The 24,042-nt window shown below is 35.9% G+C and overlaps 1 protein-coding gene across 1 annotated transcript in view; it reads left to right on the top strand.

Moving 5' to 3' along the window:
• The window catches only part of PDE10A (phosphodiesterase 10A), a 188,033-nt gene that overhangs the window by 83,552 nt on the left and 80,439 nt on the right, over positions 1 to 24,042 (top strand).

The raw sequence follows: 24,042 nt of genomic DNA, 5'->3' as shown, positions 1-24,042 counted from the left end.
AGAAATAACTTTTCTGTAGTATAACACAGTAGTTGTAGCATACTGAATGAAGGATACTTGGAAGCTGGAGGGTGTCACTGTTGTGATACTCCACAGCTTGCTGTGATTCTGACATCTTCTCAACCTAGGTAAAAGGAAATATCATGGCAGCATCTTAATGATCTCCTTGATTTATAATTAGTCTGTCTTAATATTTCATTGATGCTGCAAACATGCTGTTTCATTCTGATGCAGCCCTGCTGCGTTTATGTTTATGTGATATCCAAGCAGACATGAATACTTGCCAAAACGCACAAGTGAATGTGGGAATGATTTGGGTAGTGTGTCACTTGCAGCATGGACACAAACCTAGTAGCTCTTAGTGCTTCTTATTACCAAGCACCACTATTTACACATTTTGGTGCATCTGTTAGAAGCATTTCTGTGGAAGACGGAAGGGATCCATCCTCCAGTCCACTTCAATGCAAGCGGCATAATCGCTTTCCCTGTTCTTACTCTTCTGTTAGAGTCTGCTAACGGCTGGTTGGAGAGGAGGCATTGAGCTAGGTGATCCTGGTGGTCTGAACCAGTATGACTGTTATGCTAACGGGTGCTACTTTTCTGGGAGAATAACCAGACTGGTAGCAGTTGTCTTTAGCTTTGCAAGATTGATACTGTGAATGTTTTTCTTGGGAAAATTGCAATAAAATCTGGAGACTTGACTGCGTAGATCCTGTTTGTTTGTGTATTTTGTTCTTACTTCTGTAGAGATAAAATTGATCTGTAGATTTTTGTATGAAGTAGTTTACTGGTTGCCATTTTTCATGTCAGTCATAGTGCCTAGGAAGTCTATGTTAGTATATTAGTGCTTCAGAGGTAGACAGACAAAGTGATGGCATATCTTAGAGTTGTGGAAGAAACCTACATGGGAATGTCATTTTAGTTCAGATGACGAAAGTGGCATACATTTGTCACAGGTAAGGAATAATTTTGGAGCTGATTCTTGAGGAGATGGTTGTATTGTGCCACTGCTTTTAAAAATCATTTTATCAGAGTCAGTTCCCCAGTCGGTATAATTGTCTGAGGTGAAATTGCTTCTTTCCCATGCGTACAGTTCAGCATATTATTTATTTATATTTTATTGTTTTCCCTGAATTAAACAAAACAGAGCCACCTTAGAAATTGCTTCATTTTAGCTGTGAAATTGTTGAGGTGGAGTTGTGAAAAAGCTTATGTTGCCAGGTTGTTCCTTTGGGCAGAGAAAAGATGAGTGGAAAGGATATATAGGTCAGGAATTGCTTGTATATACTTATAATACAGGAATACCGAACAGTGGCCTTTTGGTAGAAAATATGGTGTGAGGTCTTGAGTGATGATCATTTTTGTTCAGAATGTATCTTGACGTTGAAGCAGTTACTGATTTCATTCTTTTTTATCTGAATGGCTGTCATTAACAAATTCCAAACAAATGCAGAAGTAAACCTGGCACATTAGTTGAATATGTTTCTGGATTATTTTCTTATAATTTGTAACAATTCTTGTTTAAATTTTTGTTTTGTTTTGTTTTCATTTATGGGTGGGTTATGTGAAGGAGGTGATTTTTTTCTGGAAATCTTGTGCATATGTAGAATTGTTTGGATGGTCAGAGATTTGCAGAAGGTAATCCTCTAATGATGAAATGTTTGGCCTTAGGGAGCAGACGTCACTGCTTGATCTGAGTCCTCTCTTGAGCTAATTATGCTAATCACATTATATCTAGACCAATTATTCTCACCATGTACTTACACTGATTTTTGTTGTGTCTATGTTTGACTTGAATTAAGAGGTTTTATGGCTGATAATGTTTCTTTTTTTTTTTTGTCTATTCAAAATTAGTGTTTCTCCTTATAAGCCTTGCATCACTGAATCATTTTCTTGCCCATAAGAATGAACTATAATAGAAACTAAGAAGTCTGTGATTTTGACATGTCACAACCTTTTAGGTACATTAGGGCATGGAACTTCTTTTAGTATCTTAGTGAGAAAGAAGTTTCCCAGATTTCTTATCATTTCTCATCAGTTCACCTTTTGAACCTTTCCAGGTGATCAACGTCTTCTTTAAAGTGTGAACAGTGTAAGAGAGAGAATGTTGCAATAATGCATTCATTAGCAATATAAAACCATGTCCCTCCTTTTCAAGACAGTATTCCTTATTGTTGTCTGGCTTTGCTGCTCTTTATTTTCAGATCATTTCTCTCCTTTACACAGGATCTTTGGTTTTAGAGTAAAAAAAAAAAAAAAAAGCAAGCAAGCAAAAAGATTCAGTCTCTCACTGTTTAATGGAGAAGCTCCATTCTGATCACATGGGTGGAGAATGTATACCCACATAGCCAACACTTTTTAATAATGGTGATTTATGATGATGTAAGCTAACCTGTTTTACCTGCATTAAATAGGAGTAGGAACATTCCCATGGTCTGTAAGCTGAGAAAGCAATAAGAGCAAGAGAAGAATAGTCATTAACTTTATGGGACCATAACTTTTAAGTCCAAGTACACAAGTATTAACCTGGAAAATGTTGGGTAGACAAGGCCTGTAATCACACATTGACCAACAAGGATATAAAGAACAAACTGTGAAATAGCTATATATGTTAGCATTGCTTGTTCTGTCCATTAAATGAGATTTGCATCTCTGGTGAAAAGACAGCATGTGATCATGCAGTTTAATAGTCTGTTGTGCTACATGTGCACAAAGAAAGGATGAGTAACATATTTCTTCATGGATATTCTGTATACCAATAGTGAAAATTCATTTCAGCAAAGTTCTTGATACCCCATCCATTTATATTTTATGTCTAAAAAACCTGCTATCTCCTTAATCTTCCAGGAAGCACAGATAGGCCACAGGATGAAGGAAAACTCATCTTTTTTCTGTGGATATGGCTAGCGGATTTAGATGGTTATGCTGTACTCTGAGAATAGATGATTTTATATTTCCGTGGGTGGAATTGAATAAAGATATTTGTCTTAAATGCATACTATCTGTTAGTGAAGATTTTTAGCAGTAGGCTTCTGGTCTCTAGTCTTAAGACTTTGGACTCATTGCAAAGATAGAAGGGTAAAGCACAAACATCAGTATATCCACAGTATGGGATCTCCATTTGTCATCTTGTTGTGGTTTAGTGCAGTTGCTCCAAAGAGATTATTTTTCATGATGAGCTATAGACATTCACTTTATTTGTCCAAGTGGTCATTGGCAGGTAAGTACTTTCAAGAGCCAACATTGTCTGAAACAAACTTCTTCATAGTAGTACTTCTTCATAAATCCCAGTAACTAACTTTAAATTAGACTATGATAAAATAGTTTGTTGTTTTTTTTTTTTTTAATTATTATTTCATAAAATGGCTTGGGTTGAAAAGGACCTTAAAGATCACCTAATTCCCACCACCTGCAAATATTTCCTTTATATTTTATGAATGAATGTTGAATTGCATTCCTGCTTAAGTCTGGAAGAGGAAGACCGAAGTATGACTTCATTCCCATTGTTTTACTGCTATGCATTCCCTAACTTGTTTCTTCAGGTGACAATACTTGGTTATATATGTTACAGGGAGGAGACATGTTGCATATAAATGAACATGGCTACCTCTGTTTAGCTGCCATAAGATTTTGTTGAAGGAAAACTTATGTCACAAATATTAGTCAAATCCTTTGAAGATACTACTAAGCACATGGATGAAAATTGCTTGGTTCAAAGTGAGTATTCATGTTTTAGAAAAAAAAGCAAACAACAAACACCTAAGCTTTGAGATGACTTTTCTTGAAGACAGTCAAAGATATAGGTATTAGAGAAAAAGTCCTCCTATGGATTACTAAATTGCTAAAAACTAGGGAATAAAATATATGAATGCCTAGACAGTTTTCATAGTGCATGAAGTAATCAGTCATCTGAGAGGGATTTCCATTGTCTTAAGCTCCTCAGGAAAAAAGTAAGGGGGATGCATATTAGGATGGTAAAGTTTCAGACAGTGAAAATTAAAACCAGATGTATAGAGTCTCAAAAGAATCTCATAAAGCTGAGTAACTGAAAAACAAAGTAGTGGATAAATATCAGTTTTGACTGATCTTTGCCTTGGAGGCCAAGTTGCATGACACAAGATACAGCTACAAGGCTAAACTGCTTTTCTCTTCCAAACAGGATGCTGCATCTACCTTCTAGAATGGTCCTGGGCATGTACTAGTCCTCTGAACTGAGCCCATAAATTGTTGTGGGAAAGGGCAAATTGACATGGTCCGAGTCATGCCAAGGGTGCAAACAGTTAACCTAGCCTTATTTTCTCTGTTACCTTATGCCTAGCCTGAACTAGCTAATGCAGCTCAAGAAGAGGTGCTGGGAATATATTGGAAAAAATCAACCCTATTAGTGCTTTGCAACAGATAGACAGTTCAGCCAAATATAGCCAGACAGGAAACATCATTAAGTCATTGTGGAAATTTGTGATTAGCTTGAATTTCAGATGCTCTGTACAGGTAATGCCACCGTCTCAACATATACAGAAAGACAAAGATGACCAGATGGATAGAATTCTACAAACTTTATTCTTGAAAGTCAGAAAAGCAAACAAGAAAGGGATTATTCTTTTAATTTACATCTTTTTACTGATCTAATATGCAATGAGCTGATGGTTCTATCATCGCACTCAAGGGGGGCAATGAACTGTTTGACTAACAGCATGTGAGGATGGTAATAACCACTTAACTTGATTTGCCAATGGAGATTGTGCTTGGATAACAACACACTGAGTTTAATTATGTTTAATTATTTTAATCAGTTAGACAATTTGAGTGAAGCAAGTGATTATCGATTATGGAGCAGAAGGAGACTAGAGATCGTAATCTCCTCTGTGTGTGAGAGAGAGAGATCTTTCTTTCCTGTTGAACATTTAAAACTCAGTAGAAAGCACATTTTAGAGAAACATATAATGGGTTATGAAACTGGTGCCAACTGGTGTTGACTTGATAACAGGTATGAATTTTATTTGAAAGACTTATCTTTTGAGTATCCGGCTGAAAATGAATTAGGTGTTTTAAGAGTAACATTTTATCAACATTTAGGTCTGTTGAGCTAAATATATGATATTTGAGGATGCACATTTAATACCTGAAGATTTTAATGCTCACTTGTAGAGGGCTTTTTGTTGTGGTGTATGGAAGTTAGCAAGGTCTGAATTCTTTGCAGTAGCTAGTGCATCTAGGTCAATTCAGCCACAAAAAATCACCCTTGTTTCTGATAACACTATTAGCTCTTTGTAGAGCCCGCCTTACTTGTTATCTTTATACTCTCATGATTTTTATGATGCTGCTACCAAACAGGGAGATTTTTCAATCTACAAAAGACCTAAACAGTAGCAGAAGCTTTACAATTATTGGTGTCACAAAGAAGACAATTAAGAATTGACTATTTACCTTCTTCATGACAGAAGAACTGAAGGGCACCCAGCAAAATGATTTGGCCACAGATTTGAAACAACAGGACATCCATTTCCACACAACACATGCCTAAATTGTGAACTCATTAGCATAAGATATTGCAGATGTTAAAAATGTAAATGGGTTCAAAAAGTGATTAGACACATTCCAAGGAAGAAATATTTCATCAAGAGCTGTTACATACTATGATCCTGATGCAGCCTCCAGCTGAGAAAATTCATAAGCCTCTGATTGCTCTGAGGACATACCAGAGTAAGCTTACTCTGTGCGTCTTTAGTCTGTGTACTCTCTCTTTTCTTGTAGAATAATTTCTTCATACTCTTTCTGTAATGAGCTGTTAGTAGCCATTGTCAAAGACATCAAACACGGATGGAAGGACTTCTAGTTCAACAGAGTAGGGCCAGTCTTCTCTATCATTGTTTCTGCTTCTTCTCTGGGAAATATATATATATATATATATATGCTATCAATTGTTAATATTCTGAGTCAAGTTGACTTATTAACACATTGGAATATACTGAAAAAGAAATTGTGTTTAATATTATGACACGTTGCTTATGGATCATTTTAGATAGGCTGCAAAAGGACTTTTCAATTGTAATACCAAGGCATCTTTCAAATCCTTTGGAGAAAGCACCTTACCCAGACTCACGTTGCTTTCTGCAATATTGAGCACAATTATTTTATGCTCTATTCCAAACTGCTTTATACAAATTTACCCATAAGTGAAGTTCTGTCTTGCAGAAGGAAAGAGCAATTTTATCTGTATCCTACTGAAATCACTGAGTAACACTGAGCAATAGAATTACATTCTTATTTTTTTAATGCGACCCTAGAATGTTTTGTGGGCTTATTTCATTATCCAGCTAACAGAAGGAAGCTACTTTACTAGTTGTTTGGTCCTCCCTCCGAAATGCTACAGTTTCATTTGATTTGTCATTAAATAAGTATAGCAAATAAAAGGGAAAGAGATGATTCTGCTGATGAGAAGTAAGGGTTAGGAAATTAAGAACACAATTCAGTAATAGCTGTGGGAGGGTGAATATGTGTTGAGTTCTTGAAGTGTTTATAGTAATTGATGTAACAGTGGCATTAGATTTTGTTTATTGGGTTGGGAATGTGGCAAAGACAACTGTAGAAATTCAGTTCAAGTTGGCTTATTGTGAACATCTAGAAGTGTCTTCACGCTGTGCACCAGGAACTTATAAAGTAATAGAGGTATTTATTCATGGGGACTTGCTGGGCTGTGATTTTAGTGTTACTGTAGAACATTTTTGGAGATTTATCAAAACAACTTTTAAAGCTAGTAACTACACTGTGACCCATATTTTTGAATCAGAACTGTCATGACCCGCACAGAGAATGACAGGAGATATGCAGTTTTACTTGATCTGAAGTTCTTAAATTACTGGAATGTGCTCTTTTTGCCTTGTACAACCTAGGAAACTGTGTCAACGTGACACTTGATGACTTATCATCATGTATATGTTTTGTGATATATCATATGAATAAAAAGGTGCCTTAATAATAATCTACATTTTATCTATTGCCTGTTACTTTTCTTAGGAAAAAAATTAGTTATACAAATGCTAGTAAATTTTTACAGGAATGCACTATTACCAGATTGCTTTTCCAAATGTGCTGTGGCCAAAAATGTACTTTTATAGAACAATAATTATCCTTCCCTCTGCCAACATTTTTTTTTCCTCAAAAAGCTTTGCTTATGACTAGTCAGAAATGATAGTAAATGTCTGATATATATGAATATTTGTGGTACCCGCTATAGCAGCCAACTGTATACACCAAGTATAATGAAAATGGCAGCATATAATCTAGGAAAAGGATATTACAAGCCTTTCCTTTTTTTTTTTTTCATCAAAAAATTTTGGTTGCACTAATTAATAGCAATTATCAAGTTAAAAACCAACACAGTTTGTTCAGGTCTGGCAAAACAATTTAGACTCTTTGAAACATTTATTTAATTCAATTCATGGTAAGTAGCATATAGCAGGATTGAAGAGTCATGGAAACATAGGATATCTCAGAAATACTGTTGTTTGTTATGGTCCTCTGTCTTTTACTGACCACTTTCAGAGCTGAAAAGTGGTGACTACTGGCCTATAATAACAGTTTTGTATTTCACAAATAAGTCATTAAGATTAGAGAATGGATGAACTCGAATTATGGAATACATACTACGACTTCCCTCCCGAATATTCAAGTGTTGCCAAGACTGACCCTCTCATATAGGGATATAAATAAGATGCTTTTAAATGTGCCTCAAAGAAATTCAACAGATGTATGTATTTCCTGAATGGAGTATATTATCTGAACTTCTTTTTTTTGCAATGTGACAGTGGAGATGACTTTTCTGCTCACAGATGTGGACAATTTGTCACCATTCTAAACTTGTCATTTGTTAGTTTATATAGCTGTCTGGAAGCTACTCTCATGGAAGTGCTTCTGGTGCACTTCTAGGACTATAGAAATGCTGAGAGAATCTAGAAGTGGTTTTGGACTCAGCTGAAACAAATTCATTGGGAAGGTTTCTGATTTTAGCAGAGCAATTTTTGGGGGGTTAGGAACAATGAAGGAAACAAAGCCATATACAGTGAATTCTCAGGAGTGGAATTCAGGTTAAAGATTCAACAATTTTTATTTTTTTTTCTTCCCATTATAAATCTGTAGTTGAAGGGACAGAAAATATAACTTAGTTGTTATTACACTTGTTTTACTGTAATATTGTAGTCCATCTTAAAATATAAAGGAACAGCTTATTTCAAATAAAACAGCACATCCTCTGGGAGTTTTCTTAACTCCAGAATTTTAGTTCAGTTTTTGTAGAGCTCTTTTCTATGAATTGGCAAAAAATGATTGAACGATTTTTTATTTTTATTTTTACTTTTTTTTGCCTGTGTATACACCTTCCCTTCAGGCATTCAAATGAACACCTGCTTATGTCAGCATCACCTTGTTTGTTTTTGACATAATGGGTAGAATAAAGCCCAATGTTCCTTAATTTCATCTCACTACACTAGACTCGGCAAATATTATATATATGCCCATGTATTTCTAGGATTGTTGGGTGATATGCAATTTTTAGTAGGTTCAGTAGTTTTTCATTTGAGGGTCTTCCATTTCTCTTTATATATCACAATGATGGAACAATTTCCTTAGTTTCAAGGTTTTCTCTCTTGATATGTCCAAATCCTTTAGACATGTTTGTATGATTACCAGTGCTCAATCTGGAGCTAGATTTTCTTTAAGAGATAATTCTCTCAAGCCTTTTTATGTACAGCATCTAGATGAGTTGTGTCTCAGAGCCAGGCAATCAGGGGCTTTCTGACTGATGGCAAGCTTTATTTAGCAAAACTCTGATGAGTTCTGACTCTACTTTTACCTCTTGGAAAAAAAGTTCTGTTATTCCTGTTTTCCTAAAAGATCCATCTGTACTTCTTAAAGGGTTAAGAAAAACCCCTGCTGTGGTAAGTGACAAGGACACACACTTCCATAAGGAGAATCCAGAAAAAGAGGGCAGAAGTTTCTTCATTCTTACCAGGGCCCTACAGGACTACATCTTTTGCTTTTTGGATTTTTGCATCAGATACCACTTGTTTTTTTGAAAATGTTTTTAGATCATATCCAAGATCCAAAGCTGGAGGAGGAATCAGTGAAAACTGACTTGGTAACTCTTGCATTTCTTTCATTCTGCTGAGGAAACAGATGTGGAATCTGGAGAACAGTATTGAATTTCAGTTCTGACCTTCCAGTAATTGTATTGTCATATCTCACCCTGACCTCTGCTTTGAAAATACCTCTGATTACTTGCAAGAGAGATAATATTTAATTATTTTCTTTCATTTGACATATTTAATCTGTTTTTCCTTCTAGTAGTTGCACAAAATATATGTTCTGTTCTAAGTACTGACATCCACATAGTCTGAAAGAAGTCACATAGCTACAGTCTGTTTCATAAATTCTACTAGAAAAGTCTAGGCCTATGCAAGAGCATGTTTTTTTTTTCCAGAGAAAATATATCTGGAATTCTTTTTGGTAAATTGAAGTACCACAGGAGAATGCGTGCTGATCAGTGATGCTTTTCTTCAAGCTGATGGTACGGAGGTCTTATTCTTTTGGTTCTAAAACCCTTCTGAAGATGAAGTCTCGGTGACTCCGGCCAAAAAAAGATACTGTATCCAAAGAATAGTTGTGTTCAAGAAATTGACAGTACCTAAGTGTTTACTCCTGTCTTTTGTACTGAACTTGTACCTGAAGAACCCTCCTAGCCGGTTTGTAAATCCTCACTTCGTAGCATCCTTGTACAAGTTCAGTATCTTCTAAATTTTCCACCACAGAGTTTAATATTTATTAGAAAAATTACTGCTCTGAAGATAAGAGTTTCAAAGGCATTGTGGCATAATGCATAAACTGAGCTACTCTGTCAGTAGAGAAGCTTAAAAAACAACTTACCTACTTATGCCACTTAGGCTTTTTGTAAACATTCTTGGCTACATTCCCAGTAAAGATGAGAGTATTAAGTGGTTTATCAAAAGTTTTCTTTAAGGATTCCCTGAGGTACTGAAACTTGAGTCTTTTGGGGTAGAATAGGATAGGTAGAAATGGACAAAATTGGGGAGTAGATAGACTTAGGCTAGAAAAAGGGTGGGTGGCTTGTATAATATATTGCTGGTTGTTGTCTGAGAGACTCGTCCCTTTCAATTAACGCCTCACACATTCCAACGAATGCAGAATATTTATCGTTGTTTTTCATCTTCTTGCTGTTTTTCATTTCCAACTCTTGGTAGATTGATCAGGTCATGTGCTACAGAGGCTGGGTTTCTTTGGGTTTAACAACAACGTAATTTCCAGAATATAAGCAGTTCTATATGCAATTCAAGTAATAGGTTTTGGTTTTTATATTAATATCAGCTGTTAACTTAAACAGACAACATAGAATTTGTAAAAGAATGCCTGCAGTTAGATACTTCACTTGTTTCAAGATTATGGGAAATCCTTTCATGTGTCAAATTAAAGGATACTCTATTACTAAACAATGCATGGAACAAGAAATAAGTCTAGTGACTGACAATATTTAAAATGAAACTGAAGCATTTAATAAGAATTTTTTTTTGCTTGTTTTCAAAGTTACAAAATAATGTTTAGTAGAACACAGAATTCTGTCATTAAAATGATTCTGCTTGAGTATTTGTTGTGATGTGTTTTCTTTGGATCAAATTATGTCCAATATGGTTATGACTAGCATTAACTAGGTGATAGATTAAATTGAAAGATTATTCTTCTTAATCTCTAGACTCTAAACAACCTCTCAATATGTTACCAACATGAATGTGTCTTTGGGGACAGAATCCAGTCTGTACCACATGGCTGACTGCCAAGTCCTTCCACTGGAAAGCCAGCTATTATTTTCTGCTTTCTACTGCACAGTAGGTTGCATCCACTTCTTTACAAGCATTCAGTCATAGCTTTTTATTTTATGGTAATCTTTTGCATTAGATATTCACAGGAATACATTTCCTCTAGTCACATAGGTCATATTTCTCCCAAGCCAAAACTGAAATATAATAGACTCATTTCATTTCTAAACTGTATTTATAAAAACTGTAGTCTCTAGCTGTGATTTTCCTTATAATGGACACATTTTTGCCCTGTCATTGCTATGGTAGGCATGCTTTCTCCAATTTCATTGCCATAATACAACTGGCAAGCAAACGAAAGTAAATTAGGGAGTTGTTTTGCATTTTTTCCACTATACCTGGAATTGTTATGGAAAAAGAAAGCAGTAAAGGAAACAATACAGTGGAAATAAGTAATTAGAATTGTAGAATCATTTTGCTGTCAAAGCAAGTTCTTCTCTGTGCTTGTTTTCTTCTTGAGATTTGACTAAATCTAAACCAGGAAGCTAACAATAATTCTAAATCTTAATTCCCTCCCTTCTTTGACCGTTCTTAAAATCTTCTCAGCAGAGGAGTCAGTCCTAAACCATTAAATTGTAGAATGGATCAACAGAAGCTTCTTAGTGGTGTGACTTAGCTGTGTTCATCTTGAATCTTAAAGCAACATTCTATGATTCAAAGATTATTCTTACATAAGCGTTTCTCTACATGCTGTACCTATATCTACAAGATATTAAAAATTCTTACTCTTTTCAGTAATGTGCTAAAGGAAGCTATTTTAATAGAAATGAATATAGATCATCATACCCTCTAAATGGAAGAATCCATTGAATCTAGACATATCTCCAACCACTACTATTCTCTAAAGAGATTTGTCAGTCTCTCCTGCCTAAAGGTAGCCATAATTGCATCCTTTTCTTTCTTTTTTTTTTTTTAATTAAATATGCAACTATCGCATATGAAGGTGATATAAGGTCAATAATAATCATCATCATCACCTTAACAAAGACAGCTTCTAATGCCTTCTTAGCTGCTTTCAGAACTTCAGGCACCTTCAGTAGGCACCAGCTAATCTTGAGTAACCCAAACATTAAGAAACTGAAATGCCAGTAAGTCCTGTCTGTTCAAGTAGTATTTGTAGCCACCTCTTGGTTCTCAGGAAATGATGTCATGCTTGTACTTGATCTTGAAGGTCTTTTCCAACCTAAATTGTTCCACAGTTCTGTGATCTAAGCCTGCGCTGCTTGCCCTCAGCTTCCATCCCTGGGTGTGTATATCCATCCTTTCCCTTGCCTTAGTTGTCATGCTTATGTAATTGTAGATTATTTCTACAGTTCGCTGAGTTACCAAAGCTGAAAATAGTCCATACAAAAATAAAATAAAATAAAATAAAATAAAATAAAATAAAATAAAAGGTGTTCAGGCTGTGACTGTGTGGCCTGAACCATTTCCTTGCCCTCTGTGGTCAGCCCTGTGCTGGTGCTGGGCAAAGGCAGGAGGCTGGAACACATGTGCCATCAGGAGGCAGTGGGGAGAGCACAGCAGTGGCAGCTCAGGCTTAAATGTGTTCCTGGTGGCAGGGAGCTGCACACTGGAATTGTTCTCTAGATCATTTTGGCTTTTCAGGAAGAAATAGTTTCAAATACTCTCACTGATAGATTGCATCAGTTGTAGGTTATTCCATAATAGGCATATGTGGGAAAACAGTGGGTAAGGTTTGGATAACATACCCACCAAAAGAAAAGAAAAAAAAAGTCCATGCAATTCTTTAAAATGTGGAAAAACACACATTTTGAATATAGAGACCTCTTTAAATCATTTGCCTTGTAGATATCAAAGTAAGGACTTCCAAGAATGATGTGTTACATTGAATGGATGAAATATACTCAGAGTGGACAGTGTGCTTAAAGGAGATAAATATTGCTAAAATACAGATTTTACTAATAAAAATTGTGGACAGAGAAATGGTGCATATCTGAATAAATCAGCACATATGGGAAAGGACATATAATAGTTTAGAGTGAAAGCTAAATTTTCAGTGTGCTAGTTATCTCTTTTTATAGTGAGCCCATTTTGTCACATTTTGAAGGTGACAGGAATTTGCATCTTTTCAAGTAAATTAGAATGCTAGAAGATACCACTTTACTGAGTTGAGACATTGCTGTGGCTGGAAGAAAGACAAACAATTAAAAATCATGCAATTCCGAAGCGAGTCCTTTGTAGGCTAATAATTCAAGATGATGAAGAGAACAGCAAATAAAACATCTCTCAGGTATCAAATAAGCCAGTCTGGCACAACATTTAAAACCATTGACACATGCACGCTAGACGCATTTGGCTGACCTTTTGTTTGTTTTCTCAGAACACTGCCTCTGAGAATAAGCGTGAGTTTTCTGTGGGGATTATTTGTAGTGTAATTTCATTGTTACTTATTGTATATCGTACTATTAATTTTCCATACGTATTTGAAGAAAAGTAAATGTAGCAAAACCAACAGGCTTTTGCCTTTCAGCTGTCTTATAGGCTATCTAAATTGAAATTCTTTATATAGAATTCAGGTTTAGAGTGCATGGAGTAACTTGGAAGTGACCCTGGAAAATAAATTGCAGTTTTTTATCCCTTTTCATATATTTCATGTGCACTTTTGTTTTGTTTGGCATTACTTATTTTTTTAATATATACTAACTCATGAATGTGGGTTTATAACCGGTATTTGTACTTTTATGCTATTTTGAATCCTGCAGCTTTATCTGCAATATTATTGTCTTCTTAGTATAGTTGGTGTTGTCAAATGAACTTATAAATACTTTGTTCTACTAGAATTTTAATAATGCCATCTGTTCACTTTATAAAAAGTGGCAAAGAACATTAAAGTAACTGACTTTTTTTTTCCTGTCAGCTGTATTTTTAAAGCTTAAGATGTAAGTTTACAGTTTTTCTTTAACAGGGACCGTGAACAATATTGCAAGCAAAAGGATAAGTTTTATATGTCTTGCTTTCTGTATTATGTGTACTATTTTCTTTTGATGCAATTAATTTTTTGATATACAGTATTACTTTTTAAAAAAATTTTTTTTTTTTTTGCTACTATAGCAGAGAGTAAATTTATCCTAGAGAGCTCAGTAAAGTAGATTATAGCTAGTAGTGCCTGACATCTTTGTCCAAGCTTCTTACTCATCCCAGCATCTCTTTCACTCTCTCCTATATTCTCCTCCTTTTACAACGCTGCCTTGAAGATCTCTCCTTTGGCTCTTCTTTTCATTTTCAATCTTGTTTTGTTTACTTATTTTACCATTTGTCTTTTGAACCACTAGCTTGTGTAGTTCTTAGACTGTTCTCTTTGGTGTAGTTTTGTAAGCTGATATCTCTATTGTATAATCAGGTGCCAAAACAATGGTCAGGTCCCTGGTAGTTCATGAATAAAGCAGTGCTTCTGACCATTTATTGTCTGTGGAAATCAGACGGCCTGTATGTAAGCCTAAATGGGTGTGAGACTCAAGCAGATTGTCTGACGTAGTTCTGGTGTTCCTTAACTAGGCAGGTGCAGAATATAAAGAAAGTGTCTTTGGAGCACTTGCATCACTGGGTTGTTTTTCCAAATTCCTATTTCAGGTAGTTGTGTAGTAGTTGCTTAGGTAAGAATCTCATGTTGGTGTTGACAGAACTATACAGCAGGCCTGATGAAGGAGGTTGGGAAAAATAATGTTGTAAGTGACAAAATATGAGATTCCTCAATCATGACTGTTTCAAAACTATTTTGAATGCATGGGGAGAAGGGACTTAGATTATGAATTACCCTTTTCATACATGCGGGAATAGATTTCTCACTTGGTTGCCTGCTCTCAGTGGGTGATCATTAGTAGTTCTCTTAGATTGACAATTTGGGAGATAGATACAGCTCCTTATCCCAGCAGGTGGGAACTTCAGCCATGCTGAAGAGGTACAGTTGGCTCTGGTTCCCTTTATTCCACTGACAGAAGTGGTACTTCCACTCTCTGTTACTGCTGTGTTAGATATAGTTTATTAGCTTCCCAGCTGATTTCTTTATATATTTCCTGATTTCTTATTAGTATTTCAATTAATTTACCATCTGCATTGCATTTTGTTAGTTTAATAAAGGAGCACATGAAAGTAATTTTGTGTTGCATTAACACACCCAATTCTTCATTCATGCTAATGTTGTGCATTTGTATTTGCAGTTTTCTTTTGAATGTTTCTACATTTTTTCCCCCTTTTCCTTGATTTCTGTCTGTCAGGTGGGTTGCAAGCAGTGAATTCCTTCCAAAACTGCCATTGAATTGGTTCCCTGTAAGGGTGTGTATCTGAGGTATGTTTGCCTTGCAACCTCTGCAAATTGGGAGGTTTCTGTCACCAAGTCTTTCTCATGTTCCCAGCTGTGGAGATACCTCCTTTGCCTATGGTTGAATGGTCAGCTCCTTACAAACGAGCTGACCATTCAACCAGGTTCCTGATAGTGCAGCCACTTCTCTCTTTGGAGTCTGTGCCAAAGTTTCTGTGCTTAAAGTTGGTGTGCAGTAGTTTTGCTGACCTAACAGAGCACGAGGACATGCTGGCTGGTATATTCAGAAATGAGAAAATCATCAGCCCACTCAGGACTGGTTTCTGACCATCAGTTTTTATAGAATCTCTTACAGAACCACTGTGGATAAAAGGACTGAGTAATTTGAGTGCTGGTGTGCCAGGGTATTTAATGAACATAACTCCTGGTGAGTGTGGACTTAGGTTAGGTGCCACAGCTTTGCAATGTGTTCTGGTGCTCAAGTATCTGATGTTGGCTGTCATGGGGTATCCTTGAAGTGTATTCAAGACTGAATGGCAGTGTATAAGCAGCATTTTACATGTAAAGTTCTTGTTTTCAGCCAGAAACAAGTGGTATGTGTTGCTTTTTTATGTTACTTTTTAGTAAGCTCACTGTCCAATATTATAATCTTCGTCAGTGATTTCAGGCATTAAGCCAGAGATTCATTACATACAGCATGATCTGAAGGCTTTACATTATCATGCTATAGGGTCACAAGTGGCTGAGTCCCCACAGTTTAATGGGTTGTCATTGTCACTTGAGCTGTGGTAAATCATTGTCTACTCTTGCGATATTTAACTTTTTATTTCAAGGAATTGTGTGCCTGGCTTGTTTAGAGATTTTTTTGGAAAACTTAGTGCATGTGTTGCTGCCTGAAAACTTTTCTAAATCTGGTCTAATATATTTAATACTGTATCTACTACTACAGAGAGCTAAAATTTTGCATTTGTTTAAGTGCCAGCACAAGAATACTGAACACAACAAGTATCTTGGATTTATTTATTTATTTTTATGCAGCAGCCACGAAGATAAATTTCATATTTTTTTTGATTTTTCTTGCATAATTCCTGTGCCTTATCATTATCTGTCATTATAAATCTTTTCATAGTAAAACCATGTAGTTTAGAAATTCAGATGCTACTGTCATTACCTTTCACAGAGAACTATGTATAATTTTGTAGTTACATATTCTGTTCCTTTACACTCACTGAAGTTATAATTATTTTTTGTTCTAACAGTCTCCTCCTTGTAAGCAAAATGTTTCACTCATAGTGGTGGTACTGATAAGTAGCAAATAGTTCAATCTTCTCTTAGTTCCAATCTGTTTATCGTGTTAGTTTAACATGTCATTTTTCAAAGACTACAAAATCCTGAATTATCTGCACATCATTATTCTGTAACACTCAACACACAGTCACTGAGAGCTTGATTATGATTACAAATAAATCAGCTGAAATTCCTAAAAGCAAAGAGGCTTAATTTGTAAATTTTATGCTGTCACTTCTTCTTCTTTAGTATTATCAAGATTAATTTTAACATTTTCTCAGTTTCTCAGTTTTCAGTCTCCAGGGTAAAATAAATAAAATGCATCTCTAATACAAATGTAAGTATGTTGTAGTTACAGTCGGGTGTCTTCTGAGGGATTGAAATGATTCCCTGACGTAAATATGTTTCACACCGGATCACTACACCCTCCCATGTGGTAACCTATCATCTCAAGCGCTAATGATCCTTTTACCCTTGTTGACGTTAGCAAACTTTTCCTCTGGGGCATTTTCTTTTGTTTCTTTTGTCAGCTGTTTGAAAGAGAGGAAGACTGCTCAGTCTTGATTTTTCTGCAGATTTTGAGGATTTTACTGCAAAGTTCAGTGACACTATGTTTGTTTTCAGTGTGTTCAGAGAGACAGAAACAAGAAAAGGAGTCAGGCAGGAGTTTCTTTTTTAACTTCAGTTTCCGTATAGAAGAACTCTGGAATCTGAAAATATGAAACAACTTCATGAGAGTGATGTTTTACACATTTATTACCTGGACATATTTTTCCCTAAAACAAACAAAAACCCCAACATCAACAAAAATACCCCTCTACATTTCTAAACAGAAAGAGGTGAAACCATGGAAAGCAAAAAGGAATGGATTAGAACAAAATAGAAAGAATTAAAGGTAAAAATGTATAGCCACAGTAAAAAACATCGGGGTCTGGCTAACTCCCCCCCCCCCCCCCCCCCCCCAGGCTTACATGTGCTTGCTGATAATATTATTACATTCTCTTGCTGTCACTGAACCTTGTGCTGTATTTCGTGCTCTATAAACTTCAAACGTGCTCAAATTTCCTGGCCCATTTGGGCTCTAAAACACTGAGGCATCACTCCATGCCAGGGATGGGAACTTCATGGCAGTAAGCTGTGCGCCCTGCCACGTGCAGCTGTGAATGGAGGAGGATGCGCTGTATTCAGGTGTTGGGGAAGTAGGAGGAAATGCCTTTCTTTGAAATCCTAGAGTCAGCTTATCAGTCAAGAGGAGGCATTTATGTGCCTACATGTGAACCAGCCAAACCTGAGAATTGCAGGAGGTTCCAAAGTGTATATATGATAGTACATGTTTTTAGAATTTCCAAGTGTCTTGCAATGGGCAAGATGCAGTGTGGCTTTCTCAGGTTGTTGGAGCTTTGTGGGAAGTGCGGGAAGTGCTTCAAATAGCGTTCTCTTGTAATGATCCCCTTCAGCCCTGGATTACTATACATAACAGGAATGCTGAGACATTTAATACATAAAAGCATTGCTGGTTTGCAATGCATGCTGTAGCAGTTCTATTGATTTCAATGGAATCGCCTAAGGTATATGTCTGAGTAGCATTACAGCCAACAGCAATGTAATTTTTTCCATCTCATTGAAAACACCTGCTGAATGAAAAAAAAAAGCTTCAACTTTTGTGCAGTATGTTTGAAACAGTAAAAAGTGAAGGAACAGCTCTGCTCAGAAGTGGGAGAACAGCTTAGTTGTGTTAATGCTGTTCCTGAGATACAGCAATAGCAGCAAACTTCGAGGATACTCAGAAATGAGCAGCATCCTATGGGGCCAAAAAATAGGAGAAATTCAAGTTTGATGTAATAAGAGTAATACAGAAATTGTATTACTGTTGGGTGAGAGACTTCCTATACTCAACATGTTTGCAAGACTTGCAATCAATTTTAAAGAAGGCTGCCTACAACAGCTAGTGTAGCAAATACAAAGCAGTATCAGGCAAGAAAAGTGGTAGATATAGCCAAGAAAATGTACTTGTAAACTGATAAGCATGGGAAAAAACAAACAAACAAACAAAAACTCTAAATTGCTATGCATGCTCTTCAGCCCATTGTCTAGTGGCTGTATTCCAGTAATAAACAATGATTGCAGCTCATTGACTGATAAGACAGATGAGCTAAATGATTTAACAATGTCTTCATTCAACAGTCATGTTGAATAGGATCTGAAGTCATAGGCTAATGACCATAAAACACAATTGTGGACTCTCTTGGTGAAGAACTTCACTGCTAGTTTCTTATTGAGTTTCTTTCTAGTGGTCAGAGACCAGGTTCCAACATGATTTTTGCTGAGGTGTATTCAACCTGAGAAACTTTTACAGAATTTTACAAAACTACTTCAGCTAAGGTGGGAAAGAAATCATTCCACAAGTTCAGAAGTACATCCATCATCCAGTCATTTAAGCAAGGGAGAAAGGAAGCATGTTAACAATAAAGCAATTTTTCTTCTCATCATTTTGCAGAAATACACTGCTTAGATTAGCTTAAATTCTCACATCAAGTATATAGTGGAGATTTTCTTGTCTGTGGATATCGAAAGTGCAGAGCTACTATCAGTATGCGTTGCATGGCTAAGCAATTTCAGAAATGAACAAAATTTGAATCTTTCTGTTCTCACAACATATACTTTCAGAAGACAGTCCTTTAGAAATGTACTGGCCAGATCAGGCTGTCCAGCCAAATTGTTCCAAATGTTTCATCAGTTCCATGAGGGCTAAGGTCATAGAAAACATTGAGCTTCCAAACGTTTTTTTGTCTCTAATGAAGTCAAACGTGCTGTCTCCTAGCTCCTACTTTGTGTAATGCCCTGTTTGCTTATATGCAAAAGAGTGTAGGACACCTGACAAACAACATGTTTCTCTCCCTACCATCTGCAATGAAGTCTTCGTTCAGGATTTTTTGCTTTCTCATCCATGTTAGCTTGTTGTTTTTAGAAAGAGGATGAACTGACCATCCCTTTGACCTGTTTTTCAGGAACTTATGTTGATCTTATTGTTGATGTCAAGAAGCTTGAATTCATGTTTTGTCCTGCTTCAAGGAAAGAAACCTTGTGTGGCACAACAGATCAATGTTAATGATTATTCCCTTTTAATGTCTAAGTCTATGTCTAAACAAACTGTCTAATCCAGTTTGTCTATTAAATAGTCACAAGTGCTTCTGAATTGTGACATAAATCCAGACAGCTGAATGTCAGGAGAGTTGTTTAGATGCTGTAGGTGAGATTGTGCATTAAGAAGCAAGAATATTTTTCAATGATGGTTTTAACATGTCAATTATGGGTATATGATAGCTGTCACTTTAGGAAACATCCTCAGTTTAGGTGTCTTCAAAAGATTTTGCAAATCCAGTGGAGGCATGAGATACCAAATGCAAAGCATCTAAAATAAGAATGCAAATTGGAATTAAAATTGACTGACCAAAAAATCTGATGCTATTCTTCTAAAGAAAGAATTAAATTAAACCTAGTAAACTGCTTTTCATGGTTGTCAGAGTAGTCTTTAGTTGGTCTACATTTACTGATGTGGAATTTTTATTGACATACGGGTGTATGTCACTTCTCATGGAAAAAAAGCAGCAAAGATATTTACGCTGGTCTAATTGCATTCAAAACAACTTGTGTCTTATTAGCTGAAGGAAAAGAAGCCTAAAGCAATTTTTTAAGAGAAAAATTATTAGGTCAATCTGACATCTGCTGTGTGGGAAAACATTCCTTGGGAAAATGTGACTGTACAGCTATCTGGGATCTCATAAACAGAATTAATCCTAAGAAGTTGTTTGTAATCATCAACGATGGTGGATCTGCAGTAATATTTAACTACATAGAACAAAGAGCTGCATAAGACCAAAGAGAAAGTACAGTATTGTTTTTCTGAAAGAGATTCCTGTGATAAATCTAACTGGATGTTCCTGGGCATTAGAAATATATATTTTTTTCTTGATAAATGCATGAGAATATCATATCTGAGATGTTGAATTAAGTCATCTTTGTGACTATTCTGTCTTAGCATCTTACAGTTCTTGGACATTCATTCACCTTTGTTTAAAAAGTAAAAAATGTGCATAGAAATACGTACATGAAATGAGATTTTGTATGTGCCAAATCTAACTTGATTTTCCCTTGCATGAAATACTACACAATTTAACTTTTCTCCCTTTTCCCCATGATAGAAAAGATAATCAGAACCCACACCAAACCTTGACTGTGTATATTGTGCCAAATACCAAGCTTTCTGCATATTACGATTTTGCTTTTCTTGGTTTAGTATGGAAGCTTTCTTGGATGGATGCTGCCTTTAATTACCATACCAATTATCACGCATATATTTAGCGTGGTGTCCAGATGTGGATTATAATTGTATAGATAGCAAAGCTGAGGTATTAAAGGCTGTTAAATTGCAATTTGGGCTGCCCAGGGAAGTGGTTGAGTCACCATCCCTGGAGGTCTTTAAGAGATGTTTAGATGTTGAACCTAGTGATATGGTTTAGTGGAGGACTTGTTAGTGTTAGGTCAGAGGTTGGACTAGGTGGTCTTGGAGGTCTCTTCCAACATAGATGATTCTGTGATTCTGTAATTTTGTTTTTAAAACCCAAATCTCATCATGGAACTCTTCTCAGTCTTCCATACACTTGTCCTGATGTCACTAATATCTGAAGAGGCTGTTTAAGATAGTCAGTCATATTTGCAAAATTGTCAAGATAAAACAGAGCATAACTTTGTTTTTATGGTGTAAGACAGTTATTTGGTTTTGAAAGTTCAGAAAGTGAACCGTTTCCTGTAGTGTTAGTGGACTGGACCGGCTCACTGTGGGGCAAGATGGATATCATTGCTGGCACAAGGGTTTTGGTCTGCGTGCTTGGTGGGAAACTCTTGACATTTAGTTCTGTTCCCTACAGTTTCCTGTTTTTCCAGTTATGGTATTAGTGAGCATTTATGCTCAAATTAGCAAGACATGAATGTAACAATTTCTAACGCCAGCTAAACCATGGTCTTCTGCTCAGTTACTGACATGTGCCTGGTGTTTCCGGATCACAAAATTGCCTCTGGCTAGCGTGTGCTCTTCCCAGCTACTCCCATCACCCCACAGCAAAATTGCAGTTCGTAGAAATTAAGAGTGTCATGTTAATGTTTTTTGATACCTGAAAAATTATTAACACAGAGTACCAAAAATGTGTATGATTTTGTTCTGGCATTCTGAATGCACTAATATTGTTCTTGATAGTTTCACATACAAAGTGATCAACTCTTGAAAAAAAAATAACTGTACATACATACTTACATATAACACATATACTATATATCATACATATACATACGACTACATAAAATGTGTTAACTAATCCATATTTTGGCTAGGGGAGCTCACTAATAAAGTAATTTGTGGGAAATCTGCTGTTTCAATGAGTTTCCCTGTATTTAGCTGGTATAAAATAGCCATAAGGGCTTTGCCACAGCCTACAGTGTGGAGTCCCTGTACAGACAAAAATACAGCAAATGGGTATCAGCATGGAGGTGTGTGAGCATCCAGTCACTCTGTGTGCACCTTTGCTCCAGAAAAATGATCCAGTACACTTAAGATTCATGAGGTCACATTTCTTCCCTTACTATGGGAAGAAAAAAGAAAAAAAAAAGGAGGCCTTTTGGCCTTTAATTAGGCCTTTGGATTCTTTGAATGTATTAGATGATTTTCTAGTTTATTATGTTAGAAATTTAACTTGCATCTAGATGTATTAATGTAGTATTTGATGCCTTTTTTTTTTCTCCTTTTCTCCCTCTATTTTTTACTTTCCTCTTTCCCATAAGAAAGTCTTCATTTTTTTTCCCCTCCATTAATAATCCCTGAATAACAAACTTCACCTGTGGAGATCTAATACCAAACCTTCCGAACACTTTTTATGTTTCTTCTGAAAGAGAAAGAATGGCATATTGGTTTTATCTTTTTGATTCTGAAAAGGTATTGTCTTTGCTAATCCTTCCATGAAGTTTGTCCTTATTGAGTACCTTTAGGTATTATATTTTCCTTTCTGATCTGTTAGTGTAGTTCTTTTAATTTCCTCACAGAAAGAAATTGAAAGTTTTTTGACATAATGACCATCTGTCCATTTTCATGTTTTGTACCCTGCAAAATGGGTACCCACATGGCTGCTTCGTGTGTTACCTTTATATAACTTCTTAATATAATGATTCTTTTATTTCTAGTAAAGTAATTAACTGTGAATTGCAGGGCAGGAGTCACACCTGGGTGTCTCATGTTATACAAATCAAAGCACAATATTATGTATGTATGGGAGTCATCGTGTTGGGTATTTGTAAAATTTTCTAAGCCTATGAAATTACATTGTCAAGGATTTCTAAAAATATGAAATTATTAGTTGCTTTTTGATGTTAGAGCACTGGAAATTTGTTTATCATGCCTCAAATGGAGATTATGAGACTTTTATACTGTGTAGTTAGCTTTAGATTTAGTGCATTTAATCTATCCTCTATCTATCACTGGAAATTGCAGTAGCAGTTTGGTCTCAAAATGATGTGAAAGCCAAGAGATTGTGATGGTAGTTATTTAGCAGATATATTGCAATAAATTATTATTTTTTTTCCACTGGAGGGAGGTCACTAGTGGATTACCAGCATGCTGTACCTGTGATTTTGAGTATATACATATATGATTTGGGTAAGGAAGGAAGTTTAAATGAAATATGAAAAATTATAAATATATATTTTTTAGTATGAAGTTATTCATGATAGTAAAAGCATGGAGTAACGGAGAGATAACACAACTGATGGGGTTAATGTTGACAAATGCTGACTGCTGAACTTGAGGGAAAATGTTTGCAATTTTATATATACATTAATGGGCTCTTAGTTATTAGCACTCTGGAGAGAGATACTGGTATTATAAATATCTGAAAATGTTTGGAATTATTTCTTTCAACTAGAAAACAGACCCCTACATCATCTCTGTGCCATTCTATTTGTCTCTGTTGTGCTTTCCTCAGCTGCAGTATCATCTGCAGTTGTGGATTTCCTGTCCTGGAAGGAAGTAGTGGTACTGGAGGAGGTGCAGGAGCATTGAGAGCAGCAGTGACGAGTGGCAGCAAAGCAAGGCAGAACTCTTAAGCCAGGAAAAGTTTTGATAGGATGTGAAGCAAAGAAGGACTTGTTGGACAGATTTGTAGAATCATAGGCTCTGAAGATAAGGTGAATAGAAGGCATCAAATGAAATTCAAAATGTGCAGATTCAAAATAAAATAGAGATTTTTTCTCATCAGTTGTATTTCAGCTGTGGAACTCAGAGAATACTGTAAATGTCAGAGGACTGTGGCACTAGTTTAAAACAACAAACAAACAAACAAAAAACTGCAGGGTAAGAGTGTGTTTAAGCTACTTTTGGTGTGGTTGAACTGGAAGTTAGAAACTTTTCCTGTGGTAGATGTATTCTTGTTGTGTAACTGCTTTCCCTTTATTTTCAGAAATACTGTGCAATGTTTTAGCTCATGCTCTGTTATTGTACCTGTGTTGATCAGTGCATTTTTAAATTACAAAAAAATGCATGATGGT

Source organism: Cygnus olor, chromosome 3, assembly GCF_009769625.2.
Source record: "Cygnus olor isolate bCygOlo1 chromosome 3, bCygOlo1.pri.v2, whole genome shotgun sequence".
NCBI lineage: Eukaryota > Metazoa > Chordata > Aves > Anseriformes > Anatidae > Cygnus > Cygnus olor.
The sequence above is the reverse complement of the archived record's forward strand: the minus strand, read 5'-3'. Positions and strand labels throughout refer to the sequence as shown.